Here is a 17,702-nt window from a genome sequence, read left to right as displayed (position 1 = left end):
ATGAGGATCAATGGTAAAACTCTTTTGTTATGGGCAGTAAGAGAGCAAGAAGTCACAAATCAATACCTACTATTCATTTAAGGTAGTATATTTAAGGACAGATGATCAGTAGAATCATTAAGAATTTTTTTGTATTCAGTAAAATATAAAAGCATGTATAGAGAAGATTTAGTCTATGCAAACAGACAAATTTATGGGTCAATATTTTGCTAACTCAATTGGATTATAATGTATGTGAATGCTTAATTTGTTCATACATATCACTTGGACTCTTTTAAGATGAAAAGAGAACAATACAAACTTAACAGCCATGAAATATTCATATTTTTCTTTAATTAATATTAATATTGAGAATATGAAATTATATTATTGTTATATATCTAAGAACTGATGTCTATGTGTGATTGATCTTTTAATGAATATAATGTCTTCAACACTTGGACTTAAGGAAGTTGCACAAAGAATCCCATCTAAAATGGTTTGGTTTTTTTCAGGTTTTTCAGGTGTTCTTTTTCTTTTGTTTTACTCTCAGGAATAAACACAGACATTGAAAGTAAAATAATTCCTTCTAGTAAAAAAAATAAGATAATAATTATTTGCATGTATTTGAATATCTTAAGAATATGAAAGTGAAAAGCTTAATAATTGACCATGCTTGCTTACATGTAACCAGGAAGAGATGACGTACAGATGAGAAAAATACACTATCAGCGTGTTAATGATAGAGTGGTTGCATGTTGGGCTGCAATCCACATAGACGACAGTTCAAAACCACCAGCAGCTCTGCCAGAGAAGACTGGGCTTTCTACTCCTGTAAAGAGTTTGGGTCTTGGAAGCCCTCAGGGGGTCACTATGAGTCAGCATTGACTTGATGGTAGAAAGAGTAAGATCATAGCAACAATCAGACTTTTTAAATTTTATTTGAGGCAGTATCATGCTTATAGGTGTATATCCACAAATGCCAACCCACACCAGTCATATTTAAAGGCCACAAGACCGAAAGCTTCAACTCCATAGCTCTTTGGAGAAGGTTCTCAGTAGATCGAATAGAAAGAAAACACCTTGGAAGGATCAATTGTCAGGAAAATGGTGACTAGGATGTGTCGTGAGTTCTAAGTCACACTTGTTTCAGAGTGAAGCAGAGCATAAAGAGAAGTGTCCCTAAATTAAAAGCTATGCTCATCTAGTTCCCACAAACAAGGCAAATCTTTAGGACTTTTCTCTTGGACCGAGTAATACAGCTGGTGACAGATGTGCATGGAACTTTCCTGAATGGACACCAATATTTATTGGAAGCTTATTATGTGTACATTAGGGACCTCTGTTTGCAAACTTAGGCTAACTTAAGTATTTAGGAAAGTTAGCTGATATTCTAAAATATAATCTTACTTTTAAATGAGCAATAGTTTATGCATATTCCTTAGACTCTCTCAATCAGAAATATTTTCATTGAATTCATTTTTCTTTTTCTATTTTTCTCTTCTTTCCTTCTTGCCCTTCCACCCTCATTAAATACAAGCACATCCCTGAAAAAGACAACAGGCCCTACTACATAACTTCCTGTGGAAACTCTATTATTAGTATCTAAGATGTTAATTTTGTAGAAAGGCCCTTCTTCACTTGATAAATCGTAACACAAAAGTATATGAAAAACACTTATTTAAGCCTGCGCAGACAAAGGTAAAGAATTCCACTTATTGTCAAAAGATCGAGTAACAACAAAAATGCAGTGGGAAGTTAATAAGGAAATGGAGGGAAGTGGGAGATCCTTAACTAATCACTACTGGCACTTTTTTCACTCTTTAATTTTCTGGATGAAACCTTCCAAAGACATAAAAAAGACATAATCTATTAATAGTATTATTTTAATACAAGGTTTTTAATATCCCATAAACACCGTAACACATCATTGTTACACAGAATTTCTATAAGAATTGGGATATAGGTTTAATTCACTTCCTGATTAATACAAGCATAACTCTGATAGTAGGCTACAGATAATGCATATCTAATCTATTAATGGGTTGGCACAGCGGCTGTTAACAATGGACGCAAGGTAGCAATTGTAAGGATGGTACAGGTTCAGGCAGTTCTTCATTCAGTTGTTCCCGCTCACTCGCACTTAACGGCAATAACAAATATCTATGAGCTGGTGTCCGTAAAAGTATTTACAAGAGCATTATAATGGCTTCCCTTTATATGGTGATAAGAATTGGAGAGAAAATAAGACAGCAGATATTTTATTTTTTTAGCCAAGTGTCATTAAAATGCCTGCCATTGTACAAAGAAGACATAACTATCTGAATAAACCAGTGACTTTACAGTTAAAAATCCAATATTCAATTGATAGAACAATAAAATAGAGATCATGTAGTTATTAAGTTATCACAGGTAGGAGATGGAAATTTATATGTTTGTGTTCGGAGATACGGAAAATCCACATAGAGCAAACAAATGAATCTCTTCGTTTCAAGACCTATCAAAGTAGTGATAAATGACTGCTAAAGGTGCCTGATGATTGGAAAAAGTAAAACTGTGTTGCCTAATCCAGTGAAGGATATTGTTGCATACTATCTACTGTTTTGGTGTCTTTTTTAATCTACTAAAGATTTTTTTAAAGTCTCATACCTCTAAGGCTAAAAAACACCCAAACCAATTGCCATCAAGTCATGGTGGCCCCATTTATATTAGAGTAGAGCTGTACTGTTTTCAATGATTAATTTTTCACCAGACCTTTCTTCTGAGACACCACGGGGTGGACAAGAAAAGCGCTGGTGACCTAGTGTTGATGCATGTGGAAGTTAACCATAAGATACGCCGTTTGAAACCCCCATTCCCTCCATGCTGGGCTTAGAGTTACAGCCTCGAAATTTACAGAGGCAAGCAATTCTATCCTGCCCTCTAGAGTCTATGAATCAGCATCAACTTGAAGGAAATGAAAGTTTTGTTAGTTAGTTAGTTAGTTAGTTAGTTAGTTAGTTAGTTAGTTAGTTAGTTAGTTAGTTTTGTCATGGTGGATATTAACTGCAACTTTTTCATAAGCGATTAGGACATCAACTGTCTGTTGACAGTCCCAACCAGGTACTCCTAAAGCTAAAAATCAGAATTAAAGCTTTCTGTGTTAAACATAGGATGTATTATCTACAAATAAGTGTCTATGAGTATATAAATCTATTGTCTTATTTTTATTCACAATACTTTGCTCTTTTCTCCTCAAACTATTCATTGCTATTTGGCAGAACTGATTTGATGAATTGTCACCCTGAATGAAAACAATAATCATAAAAGAGTAAACTGAGTCTAGGATATCACCCAGTTCTAGGATATTATCTGGGTGTTGCTGTGAGCCCTTGTTACTCAGACATCAATCTGTGAGCAGCCGAGATGCCATTCACTTTTTATATTAATGCCATTTGCTTTTCTTGACATAATTTTATTTCATCAGGACACCTAGGGATAATTTTAGTTAACTTTAACCAATTGCATAACTTTAAAACATTGACTGGATAACTTCAAGATAGAGACTTTTGATTTTATTATGTTCTAATGTGATTTAATAATCTACTTGCCATTAAAACGGATCATAACTGCAGTTCACTCTGTCCTATTTCTCCTTAACAACAATTATTTGTAACAAGAATAAGCATATTTTTGGTTGTGAAGATTGTGCCTATTCCAAAATTTGATCATCTCTGTATCTTTCTCATCATATTTGAAAGTATTTTATTCTCATGATCTGATATTTCACAAAGTATTATCAAGATATTTGTGCATTTTGATTATGCATTTCTTTAAACCTCATTTTTATTTCCTAAAGTATATTAAATATTTTCCTTTTGACAATGGTAAAATCGCTTATCAAAGATGAACTGCAACCTTCACCTAGTTACTGTACTTGCTAGCCCAGAGCAATGCAAACGTAACAAACGACCAGGGTTCATCACGATTTAGGGACAGAACCCAGTTCTCCTGTTTGTCTTTTTCTTCCCTAAGTTTACGGAGTTCACTCCGCCTCTTCAGAAAAACCTAAAAATGGAAACATGAAAGTAGATAATATGAAAGAAAATATCACAGAGATAAACACAGTGCAAGAAAGAAGGAACAAACACAAATAGCAAACAGAAGCCAAAATCAACTGGAAAGAAAAAAAAAAGATTAAAAGCAAATAAATTTACTATTTTCTATCAATTCCATTTTCTTTGTGTGTGTGTGTTTGTTTTCAATTTTTATTGTGTTACTTTTTAAAAATAATTTTATTGGGGGCTTGTACAATTCATATCACAATCCATACATACACCCATTGTGTCTAGAACATATGTACAATTGTTGCCATCATCATTCTCAAAACATGTGCCTTCTACTTGAGCCCTTAATATCTGCTGCCATTTTCCCCCTCCCTCCTCACTCCCCCTACCTCATGAACCCTTCATAATTCATAAATTATTATTTTGTCCTATGTTACACTGTCTGACGTCTCCCCCCGCCTTATTCTCTGCTGTCCATCCCCCAGGGAGGAAGCTATATGTAGATTCTTATAATCAGTTCCCATTTTTACCTCACCTTCCCTCCACCCTCCAGGCATTGCCACTCTCACCACTGCTCCTGAAGGAGTCATCTGTCCTGGATTGCCTATGTTTCCAGTTGCTATCTGTACCTATGTACATCCTCTGGTCTAGCCAGATTTGTAAGGTAGAACTGGGATCGTGATAGTGGGGGCGGGGGGGAGAAGCATTTAAGAACTAGAGGAAAGTTATATGTTTCATCGTTGATACCCTGCACCCTGATTGGCTCATCTCCTCCCCACAACCCTTCAGTAAGGGGGTGTCCAGTTGGCTGTCAGTGGGCTTTGAGTCTCTACTCTGCACTCACCCACATTTACAATGATATGATTTTTTGTTCCTTAATGCTTGATATCTGATCCCTTCTACAGCTCGTGGTCACACAGGCTAGTATGTTTCTTCCATGTGGGCTTTGTTGCTTCTGAACTAGATGGCTACTTGTTTAAGTCTTTAAGACCCCAGATGCTATCTTTTGATAGCCGGGCACCCTTAGCTTTCTTCACCACATTTGTTTATGCATACGTTTGTCTTCAGTGATTGTATCAGGAAGGTGGGCACCCACTAATATGATTTTTAGTTCTTTGATGTCTGATAACTAGTCCCATCTACACCTAGTGGTCAGACAAGCTGGTGTGCTTCTTCCATGTGGGCTTTGATGCTTCTCAGCTAGACGGCCGCTTGTTTATCTTCAAGTCTTTAATATCCCAGATGCTATATCTTTTGATAGCCGGGCACTATCAGCTTTCGTCACCACATTTGCTTATGCACATTTTTCTTCAGCAATTGTGTCTGGAAGGTGTGTATCCTGGGATGCCAATTTAATAGAACAACGTGTTCTTGGATTGAGTAAGTGCTTGAGTGGGGGCCCAATGTCCATCTGCTACCTTAACACTAAACCTATAAATATGTGCACATAGATCTGTTTCCCCACACTCATATAAATATATTTACATGTGTACATTCCAGTCTTTAGACCTCTAGAAATACCCTTTGTCACCTAGTTCTTTCCTCTATTTCCTTTTACTTTCCTCTTGTCCCACTATCATGCTCAGCATTCATTTGGGTTTCAGTAATTTCTCTCAGTTACCTTGCCCTTGCTGAATCCCTACCAGGCCTCTCAGACCCTCCTTGCTACTGATTTTGGATCACTTATTGCTCCCCTGTCCCTGAGTTGGTCAGCACCACCTCTTTACCCACTCCTCCTATCTCCTGTGTCCCCCCAGAACCATTGATCCCGTTTTTTTCACCTCCAGAGTATTCATCCAGTCTACCTTATCTAGATAGTTCTGTAGAGATAATAATATGCACCAAAAATCAAGCCATAGCAAGACAGGTGATGAGTGAGAACACAGCAATGACAACAATAATGGAAACCAATTACCCATAGAAGAATAAATTAATTAAAAGAAAAACATTTTTAAAAGAAAGAAAAACCTGTAAATAGATCAAGGTCTGATTTTGGATCTCTAGGCATGTCCTTCAGTCAGGTCCAAAGGACGGACTCTGGGGCCAAAGCATGGTAACCCAATTCCATTTTCAATAAGCTAACACTTCTATAGTGAGACAAATATAGTCTGAAATCTTCAATATCTCCATATTTTATAGAAAATATGAATAATCTTCAAGGTTCTCATTCTAATTTCAAAGGATAACCAGTTCCATGATGTTAACAATTAACCACTTTTAAAATAAATGTCATTAAAATGCAGTTACTGTAGCATAAGTGTGTGACTTCTTTACACATTAGATATGCACATAGGTAGCAAATCTGATCATTCAATGAGTTAGGGTTTACATGAATTCTGTTGATATTCAGAAACAAATTTTTTTTTCTGAGAGTTTGGAAGGTAGAAGTAGGGTACTGGCTTGAAGGAGAGACGATCTCTCCATGTGACCACTCTAGGCAAAAGTTCTTATCTCTTTTCTTCTTTGCATTCTTATCTGCTTGACTGTCTTCCTGTGGTATAGAATCTATCCCCATCTCTGCTTGTAATCTTGCTCTTTTATATCTCAAAAGAGATTGATGTAAAGCACATCCTATACTAACTGCCTCATTAACATAAAAACCTAGCCCTAAATGGGACTGCAACCACTGTAAAGGTTAGAATTTACAACACATAGAGTTAGGTAGTTCAATCCTTACACCATGTACTATTTTGGATAGTTAGCGACTCATTAATTTTAATGAGGGGACATGCTTTGCATTTTCAATCTTTACACTTCCAGTTTTCTTCTTATGCAGTGGTTCTCAACCTGGAGGCCATGACCCCTTTAGGGTCAAATAACCCTTATACCCACCGGTGTCGCCTAAGACCATCAGAAAACACATATTTCCAATGGTCTTAGGAATTGAGACACCACTCCTCTATCCCTCTCTTGGCAGGTCCGCCCACATGCTGACACGTCCACATATGAGTACCTGGCATGAAGACTGTTACCCATGCTACACCATGCAACAAGGATTTAGTTGCTTTCAACATCTTGGTTCTCACCTGAAAATTGGCCCACATTTATAAATAACATGGAAGAAAGGTCATGCAATGTCCCAGGTTGTTTCCCATATTGTATATTAAGTCATTCTTTAGTAATGAGAAGACTTGAGCTCATTAATCTCTAAAGCCTCATTAAATACTCAAAAATATTTTTCCAATTCCAGATAATGCATTTGCTCTTGAAATTTTCACTACTTCTTTTCTAGCTACTCAGAAGGTTCACATGCAGTGGTGTGTTGGAATTGGCACACATTTCTAACTTCAAAATCTAATTTTACCACATAAGGAGGTTAGGATAAGTTGGGTTGCCAAGAGAAGCAAAAACAATGATGCTTATATGTATGTGTATGTATATAGAGATTTATATCAAGAAATATTTGTTGAAATAGGTAAATCCAGAAATGGAGGTCTCTCCTGACTCATACAACTGCAGGAGCTGACCAACCGGAAGCAGGAAGATAAAGCATAAGGGCCATAGGCTGGTGGATACAGAGCTGAATGAATCCAAGGTGAGCAGTTCATTGATGGCTCCTAGGATTGCAATATAACAGGAGATCCACAGTCCAAACATAGTATCCAGATCCACTAGAAGGTGAAGAGGCAAGAGATAGCCTGGTTCTGCTTAGGTCTCTCATAAAAAAGGCTTAATCCCAAGGAGCATTATTAGAATGAGACCTGATTATTAGCTTGGGCTCCACGCCTACCTTAACCCTAGTACAACCAGTTGACTTAAAATCTAACCATCACAAAGGCCAAAGATGTAGGCCATTTTACTTATTGTTCTTGAGTCTATTTTCAGTAGTGTAAAATGTGAATGACTGTGTGCAGTTTACATTATATGGCTTCCTCAAGGTTCTTATTACAGAGTTGGCTTTCAAAATGTGTTAGCTCCTTATTAATCCATAGCTATTGCCATTGGGTTGAGTCCAACTCACATCTAATGCCAGGGAGGTTTCCGGAGAACAGACAGGCATCTCGCCAGCCACTCAAAGTAAAATATTTCTCCATCAACACGAATTTAAAACTGAAAAACAAACTGTAATAATTCATCGGAAACAAGGAAATGTAATTGTCCATAGTCTTCACATTTTATTTCTGGATCTTCTGTTCTCATCCATTGGTCTGAGTTCCCATCAATACCGATAACGTGCTGTTTTGACAACTGTGGCTGTCTACTTAATTTTAAAGTCAGGTAATGCAAGCCCGCCCACCTTATTCTTCTTCTTGACGAGTTCTTTGCCAGGTTCGTGTTTCTTCCCTTTCCATAAGAAGTCGATAGTTTTCCATTTCACTGAAGAGTGATGCTGGTATTTGCCTCAGGGTGTACCTCATTAAGCTTGTTAGACCTGCAGATATTCATTTGGATAGTGAAGATCGTTTGGTGCATGAACTCCAAGATAGATAAACCCATCGGAAATAGTAATAGGAGCAACAGTTCCCTAGACATACTGGAAGAGAGGGCAAGGGAAGGTGGGAAAAGGGAATTGCTAGCAAAGGTGACTGTATAACCCCACTCGAGGAGAACGAATAACAGAATTGTAGGGGAACTAATACAGTGGACGGTATAAGATATGGTAAATAATAACTCTAATGTAAGAATAAGGGTCCCGGGGGGGAGGAGATTAGGGGAGGGGGATTAAAGGGGAGCTGATATCAAAGAGTTCAAGAAGAAAGAAAAATTAGAAAATGACGGCGGTAATTGTACAATTATGTTTGGTCTGATTGAATCGTGGATTGTTATATCTGTCAGAGCTCCCAATAAAATGATTTTTAAAAGAATACACAATCGCCTTTAAAATGATTTGATGCAGTATATTTATCTGTGTCTTACTGACCATGCAAAGGTCTTTGAATGTGTGGATCATAGCAAACTATGGATAATTTCAAGGATTGGGAATTCTAGCACATTCGATTATTTTCATGCAGAATGAAATATGATCACAAAGAACAAGGGGATACTCTGTGATTTATAATCAGAAAAGGCCTGTGTCAGGGTTCTTCACCACACTCACTCAGTCATATGCTGAGCAAATACTCGGAGAAGCCAGACTTTATGAAGAAGAATGTGGGGTCCAGATTAACAACCTGCAAGATTCAAATAGCACAACATTTTGAAGCTTACCAAGGAAGATCAAGTTTACAACCTCTTTCAGTGTGGATTATACTTGAACCCAAAAAATAAACAAAGAAGAAAACCTTCATGTGAACTAATAAGTAATATGATGGACAGAAGAAATACTGAATTTTCAAGAATGTTATTTAACTTGGATCCACAATCATACATCCAAGGAAGCAGAGGTCAAGAAATCAAATGACATATTGCATTGAACAAATCTCTTAAAACTGTTCAAGAGAGATGTTTCAGTGAGGACTACAGTGTCCCTGATCCAGACCATCTTAAACATTATCTTTGCATATGCATATAGACATTGGGCAATGACTTAAGAAGCTGATGAATGAGAAAGACCAGGCCAGCAAAGATACTATTGAATTATGGTGTTGGCAAAGAATATTAATATACTATTCACTGCCAAAAGACTGAACAAGAATCTGTCCTAGAAGTACTCCGCCACTAGCATACCCTGAAGGAGAGAGTGGCTCACTTTTTGGCTACATTCATGTACTCTGAACATGCTATCAGGAGGGATGTCATGTGCGGTAAAGTAGCAGGTCATCAAAAAGAGGAAGACTCTCCAACCTACCACTGTGCCTCCCTCCCCTGAAGCCCTTATTCCACTTGCTGTTTATAGGTTCATCAATCTGGGCTTCACATCTAACGCATCTAAACGCACTAACCCCACTTCAAGAGGGTGGCCCCCAATGACTTAACACCGCTGAAAGAAACCATAATATGAACAAACAAAAACAAACATACAGGAAATTTTGGAAACCAGAACAGGTCCAGCATGCATCCTAAAGGGGATCTGTTGACAACATTTTAATTGTTCAAGTCAGATGCGTGCCTTTGACCTCCTGTACTCAGCACGCGGATGCACTCTGTTCAGTAACTACGTCCCTCCTGTCCCTCAGTTGTGGATGAAGTGAGCTCACCAGAGACTTGTTTCCTAGGCAGTTCCACAAATGATCTTGGGTTCCCACTGTCACCCATCACCTTCTGCACACCAAGTCTCACAATGTAGCCTCTGATATGATCCCTCCAATTTTGGATTAGATGATTAACAATCCTTTCATGGTTGATGATGTGTTTCTTCCATGTAGATTTACTTAACTTCTCACTTAGATGGCTGCTTGTTTGGAGACAAGCCTTTAGACCCCAGACACTATTTTATCCGATAGCCAGGCACCAGCTGATTTCTTCACCACACTTTGCTACAGCACCCAGGTCCTCTGTGCTCCCTTGCTGGGGGTGAGGACCGAGCAGGGCCATGATGTAAGAACTAATTGCTCTTGAGTTGGAGCTAGGATTTAGTGTAAGCCCCAAACCCATTCCAGGAGCTATGCTTTTGTTGATGTTGCTGTTCTTTTAATTCATTATTACTTGGGAGTTAATACAAATGTCATGTCATTCCATAGTTCAATCAAATCACGTCCAGCAGAATTATGCCACTGCTACCATAATCCATTTCCAAACACTCTTTCATCCTGGACTCCTTGAGCAAAGGGGAGGCGATGTCAAGGAGTCCATGTAGAAAATAAATGTTTGGAAACGGATTATGGTAGCAATTTTACAACTCTACTGGATGTGTCTGGACTATGTAATGATATCGGTATAAAATCCAATTTTCCGTAATACATAAAAAAGACTCTCAAGGACATGCATTGACATAGTGACTGCAATAATGGGCTCAACCTTAGAAGCTCTTAGGAGGATGGCACAGGGCCAGAGTGTTTTATTCAGAGAGGCTTGGTGTGAGTCAGAACCATCTCAAGGTCAGCTAACAACAGTATACATTTACTAATTTTATCATACATATATAATCTAAATGTGTGCCACTATCTTTCCCATCCTTTATTAATCTGTATGTTGATGATTTAAAATCTACAGAAAACAACACATGGATGATAAATTTGATTATTAATTTAAATAAAAGTATGATAAAAATGGTAAATAAGTCAATTTTGAGACTCCATTTATACAGGAAAAATTATCAGGAAAAATCATTTTTTAATATAGAATTGGTCAAATTTCCTTCAACTTGTTCTTTTTAAAACATGAGTCTTAAACATGGGTTTTGATTCATAGACTTTTTAGAAAGTTCCTGAGAAAAAATTTTCACAATAGGTTTCATTTTAAAAGATATGACACTGCATACTAAACATGGGACTGTATTTGATGAGACCTAGAATTATTGGCTATGTATCAAGATGACAAATATCAATTCAACTTAACATTCATGTTAGATTGTGAACTCATATAAAATTGAACGAAGTCTCTCTCTTCCACCACATGGTGTTAGTTGCCGTCAAGTCGGTCTGTGCTCCTGATGACCCCATGTGCCAAACAGCAACAAAACCTTTCCTCGCTCCCCGCCCACCTTCACAGTCATCCGTATACTCAAGTTTATTGTTGCAGCCTTCCAATAGAGAGAACTCTTCCCACACTAAAGGGGGCAATGTTCCTTTGTTATCCATGAAATTCTCATTGGCCAGACTGTTCTGCATAGTCCATCTTAGCCTAGAAGCTCTGCTGAAACGTGTGAATCATGGATGACCCTGCTGGTATTTGAAATGCCCATGACAGCTTCCAGCATCACAACATGGAATCCGCAGCTAATAGACAGGTGGTGTCTCACAGGCTGCACCTCAAAAAAACTAGCCAATTCCAATCACAGTGCCCTTATAGCGCCGAGGAGACAGGCTTCCAAGGTGGCACATCTTTCCAGAAGCAGAAGGTCGCATCTTTCTCCATAGGTTGGTTGGATGAGTTCAAAAGTTTAACTTGTGTGCCACGGGGATTCTTTCCAGTGTAATGTCCTAAACAAAACCTGGGGCCACTAAGTCAACTAGCACTTATTGTGACCATATAGAGCAGAAGTGCCCCCTAGGGTTCCTTAGGCTATGAAACTTTATAGGAGCAGTCAGCCTTGTCTTTCTCCCACAGAGAGGCTGCAGTTTGGAACCACAGACTTTTCAGTTAGCAGCCCAACACTTAAGCCCATTTCTCCTCTCCAATGTGATACTCATAGTAGATTCATGTAAAAATAATAAAATTTCTAATCAAATTGGCACCTGTACCTGATTCTTTATTTGTATCATATATATGTTATTGAGTTTATTTTTATGTTGCTATCTTTTTACTTGTACAATGACTGTAGTATTTATGATACTGAAGTATGTGAGGCTTTAAAGAGCATTTGCATTCATCAGCTACATCAACACTGCCTCTATATTTAATCACTGGGTAGAGCTATTTATTATTTCATGTACTGTTCTCCCATAAACAGCAATACCTCACTAGGACACCCTCATACTACTGATTTTTTTCTTTTAGATGGTGATGAGAAAGACAGATGCCTGATAGGAATAAAATACTAACACTTTGATCAAATAAATCCGCTTTTAAAAAAAGAATCTATTATACCATGAAATTATATAAATAATGTCTTTAAATAAATGTACTTTATTTTAATAACTTATATTAGTTATTAAATTATACAGAATGTAAAGACGTTTTCATTTAATTTCTCAATGAAATATGTAGTAGTTACATAAATTCATGTCAACTTGAAGATATAATGAAAGTATAGGGGTGGCATCTAGCTTGTCAATCAGATCACAGCCTGATGGTGACTCCTTGTGGGGTAGCCTTCTCATAAGGAAGACTCTGGGAACCTCCATCTCACTCTGTGTATGCCTTCACCTTTCCAGCTGGCTGACCCTGATGGTAGAGCCCTGGAGATGCATCCACCATTGGATCCACAAGACTTTGCACCCACCAGCCTGTGATATTCCTGCATTCTGCATCATTGCATGTGACTGCATGAGTCTGAAGAGCAACTTATGGACTAGTATTGGATGTAAGGAGTTGAGTTGGGCTGGGCTGTTTGCCTGATATATAAAGCTTCTTGGTATAAAGCTCTTTCTTACATATATATGAGAGATAACTTTAGTGTTCTCAGTTAGTATCTTTTAATTTTAAGTAAAAGTTCACCTAAATAATGTATCAGTAATAAAAGTAAATAAATTCCTAATTTAAAAACATGTGCTCTAAGTAATTATTCCCAGCAATTTTATACTCTTGTTGGGAAAAGCAGGCTCCATTTCTATTACATGAAAATGAAATGTAGATTATAATTAGAAAGCACAAAATACATTTAAATTGATATTTAGCATCAATTGTAGGGTCTAGAAGGCCCATTTCTAATCATAAATTCTAAAGGACTTTGAATTGCATTCTAACATAACTTTGAAAATATTGATTAATGAGAATTGATTATCATAATTTAATCAGTATCAGTAATATTAATTTTATTTAATTAGGGAAAAAGTTATTTGTTGTATTCATGCAGCATATATGAGCAAATGTATAATGGAAGCCTAAAAATTCAACATATTGTCTGATGCACACTAGAAATATAATTGAAATAGACGTATTCATTTGTTCATACATCCTTTCCTTTAGTCTATTCAAAAGCTAAAAACTCACTGCCATCAAGTTGATTCTGATTTATAGGGACCCTATATGGGATTCACAGGACTGTAAAGCTTTATAGACGTAGACGGCCTCAACTGGGTCTCACAGAGCCGCTGCGGGTTTTGAACTACTGACCTTATGGTTAGCAATCCAGTGCCTAGCCCACATCACTCCAGTAGTCCTTAGTTCATTTATAACCTTTTTATTTTTTATGCAATGACTAAAATTCTAATAGGAGTCATGTACTTCATAAATCTGCATATGCTTCTATATACCACCTGGATATCAAATTAAAATAGGCACATTTACACATTATATATAAATGTTCATATGAGATGCAACTTAACTTTTAGTCTTCAGGTAGGTGATATCTTTTGTTATAATAAAAGCCAGTTTCTAAAACTTGAGGATTGTGTTCAGAATGCCAAGTAAAGACCTTTGTTCATTACATTAGTGGAAGCCTAAAATGAAGCCATTGCATTGGAAAAGGTTAAGCAGTATCATATGTATACTTAAGGTTTCTTGTGCCAACCTGGTCAATAAACAAGTGGATTAATTGAAGGGCAGAGAGAGACATGACTCAGTGTACCTCACCTTTCTTGTTCTCTGGTCTCTTGCTCACTTTGGTCAGACCAATTGTGGCTGCGTTAGCTAGTTCTCTGCCTCAGCTGGCAAGGCTCACTTCCTGTTTGACATCCCTGAGGAGAATCCACATGGACCTGCCTTGATGCAGCCTTGGGTGCTAGCGAAGCCATGTGGAGACCCCTGCCATAACTGAGATGCTTGCATGCTCACTGATTTGGCTTTCCTCCTGCATTCAGCATCATTGTGTGTGTTTTGTGAGTTTGAGAAGACTGTAGATTGATGTCGGACATATGGACTAATGTCCACCTTATGGGTTTGGGCTGGACTGGGTTGGGATGCTTAATGTACAATTACCCTTTATATTAAACTCTCTCATAAAATATCTGTGTTTATGATTTATTTTCTCTAGTCTACCCAGACTAACTCATCATATGACACAGCAAGTCTACTCATGGGTGCATACCCAAGAAAAATGGAAACATATAACCACATACACTTAAGAAATGGAAACAATACAACCACACATGAGTATTCATAGTCATATTATTCAAACATGAAACTAATATGCATTAATGGCAACTTGAATGCAAATGAACATTAATAGAAATTAGAATGCAAACGTTGGAAATAAAAAAGAATGATCAGTCATAAAATATAGCCTTGGTGATAGAAATGAAGCTGGAAATCAAGTGGAAGCATTTTACAAGACCAGCTACTTCTTCACTACAAATACCATTTTTCAGCAATTACACACATGAATTTCACCAGATGGAATATACAGATGAAGTCACTGATTATATCTGTGTGAAGAGACAATGATAAAGCTCAATCGCAGCAACCAAAAGAAGGCCAGGGGCCCCCTGTAGAAAAGACCATTAGTGGCTCATATGCAAGCATAGGGTGAAGCTGATGAAAATCAAAATTCCATCCACAAAAGTTAAAATATGACTTGACACATTAAACACTAATGACAGAAGACCTGAATTATGGGATGACACTCGCAACATGGCACATCATACATGAAATAAAAGCTCATTTAAAAGACAATAAAGAAAAGACCAAAATGGATATGAGAGGAGATTCTGAAACTTGTTCTTGAATGTAGAGTAACTAAAAGAAATGGGAAAAAATTAGAAAGTGCTGAACAGAATATTCCAGAGGGCAACGGAGAAGAAAAAGTAGACTTTTACAATGAAATTTGCAGATACCTGGAGTTAGAAAACCAAAAAGGAAGAACAGCATATCTCAGGAAATTAAAGAAAAATTCAAGCCATGATTAGAAATATCGAAAGATCCTACGTGCAAAACATTGAACAATAGAGGAAGCATCAAAACACAATGAAAGGAATACAGAGAGTCACTGTTCCAAAAAGACCAGCTGATGTTCAGCTATTTCAAGGGGTGGCAAAAGATCACGAATGATATTGAAGGAAGAAGTCTAAGACACACGGAAGGCTTTAGAGAAGAATAAGATTCCAGGAATGGTGGCAATCCTGACTGAAGTGTTTCCACCAGCTAATAAAGCCCTGGAAACATTCACCTAGGTCAATTACAACGCGGCCATCTGGTGCAACAGGCAAGATTCACATGGGCCACATCACATTCACACATTTTGTTAAATTGATATTTTGAAGGGGGGATTCAGGGGTATGGATAGGACCATTAAAACACTGTGTAATTGCTTTTATTTACACATTTATTTTATTTAATGTATTTATAAAACTAAAGTTATTCTTTTTCACCCAAAACTTGCCAGCGCTTTCCTCCTACTAGTTTTCACCTCCCTCTTATGTTGTGACTGGACAGTATAACAAAGTAACTAATAAAAAGCACAAAATGTTGGACAGCTTCGAACATGATGCACGATCATCATGGCTTCCCTCTAAAAATGTGAACTAGCGCTGCCGCGAGGTATGATTCATAACAGCACAACCCATAGTGCTCTTTCTAACCTTTTCGCTATTGGTATCTGTTTACATGACGTGACACTCTGTGTGGCAGATATATCGCTCCCAAACGTCGTCTGAACTGAGTCAGCACGTTTATACCAGTCCACAGGCCCCCAGGAAAGGCACTGGGCCACGTGTAGACTTGTCTTCAGTAATTAAAGGGTTAACGAGGGAATATTGTGTAAGGTATTGCCTCAATCTCCCCTAAGCGCTATTTTCTGGATAATAATTTTTTTCTATTATCATTTTATTTCAGAGTATCGCGGGCCACAAAAAATTTCCTGGGAGGCCACCAGTTTGACACCCCTGATCTAGGCCAAAAATTCTGGAGGAGTGCTCCCTGGCCAAACAACTGGAAGAGATCTATATTTGTGCCCATTCCAAGGAAACATGACTCAGCAGAATATGGAAATTATCAAATAATACCTTTAATATCACATATAAGTAAAATAATTCAAGAACAGTTGTAGGTATGAATTAACAGCAAATTGCTGGACATTCCAGCTGATTCAAAAGAGGACGGGCACCAGCGATATCTCTGCTGACATTAGATGCATTTGGCTGGAAGGACAGGCTGCCATAAAATATCTGCTTGTGTCTTGTTGACTAGGCAAAAGCATTCAACGTATGGATCATCGGAAACTATGGATAGGATTGAGAAAATGGGAATTCCAGAACATTTTATTGTGCTCATTTGAATCTGAGCATGGAACAAGAGGCAATCATACAAACAGAACAGGGGAGTGATGCGTAGTTTAAAATCAGGACAGTTTTGCATACAGATTCTTGTAGCTTTTCATCTTATTTATTCCGTCTTTATACAGCGTAACGAATACAAGAAGCTGAACTATCTGAAGAAGAACACAGCATCAAAGTTGTGGGAAAGCTGATGTGCAGATGACACAATCTTGCTGGCGCTAACAAGTAGGATTTGAAGCATTTGCTGATTAAAATCAAAGATTGAGCCTTCAGTATGGATCACAATTCAATATTCAGGAAACAAAAAGCTTCACAACTGGGTGGATAGACATCACCAGGATAAATGGACCAAAGAATGAAGTGGCCAAGGATTTCATTTTGTTTGGATCCTCAATCAATCCTCATGGAAGCAGTAGCCAAAAAAAAATCAAAGGATGTATTACATTAGGCAAGTCTGCTGCACAAAACCTCTCAACAAGTGTTGAAGAGCAAAGATGATGTCGCTTTGAGGATAAGGTGTGCCTGACTCAAGCTGTGGTATTTTTAATCACTTCATTTGCATATTAGAGTTGAGCAATGAATAAAGAAGATCAAAGAAAATAGATGCATTTCAATTACGGTGTTACCAAGGAATATTGAAAGTATCATGAACTGCCCGAAGATCAAATAAATCTGACTTGGAAGAAATAGAGCCAGGATGTTCCTTAGAAGCAAGGATGGCAATATTTGTCATATGTACTTTGGACATGTTATCCCGAGACCAGTGCTTGGAGTCACAGAGATGGATTGACGCAGGGCCTGCGATAGGGGCTGCAACATGACG

Source organism: Tenrec ecaudatus, chromosome 9 (genome assembly GCF_050624435.1).
Source record: "Tenrec ecaudatus isolate mTenEca1 chromosome 9, mTenEca1.hap1, whole genome shotgun sequence".
Classification (NCBI taxonomy): Eukaryota; Metazoa; Chordata; class Mammalia; order Afrosoricida; family Tenrecidae; genus Tenrec; species Tenrec ecaudatus.
The sequence above is the reverse complement of the archived record's forward strand: the minus strand, read 5'-3'. Positions refer to the sequence as shown.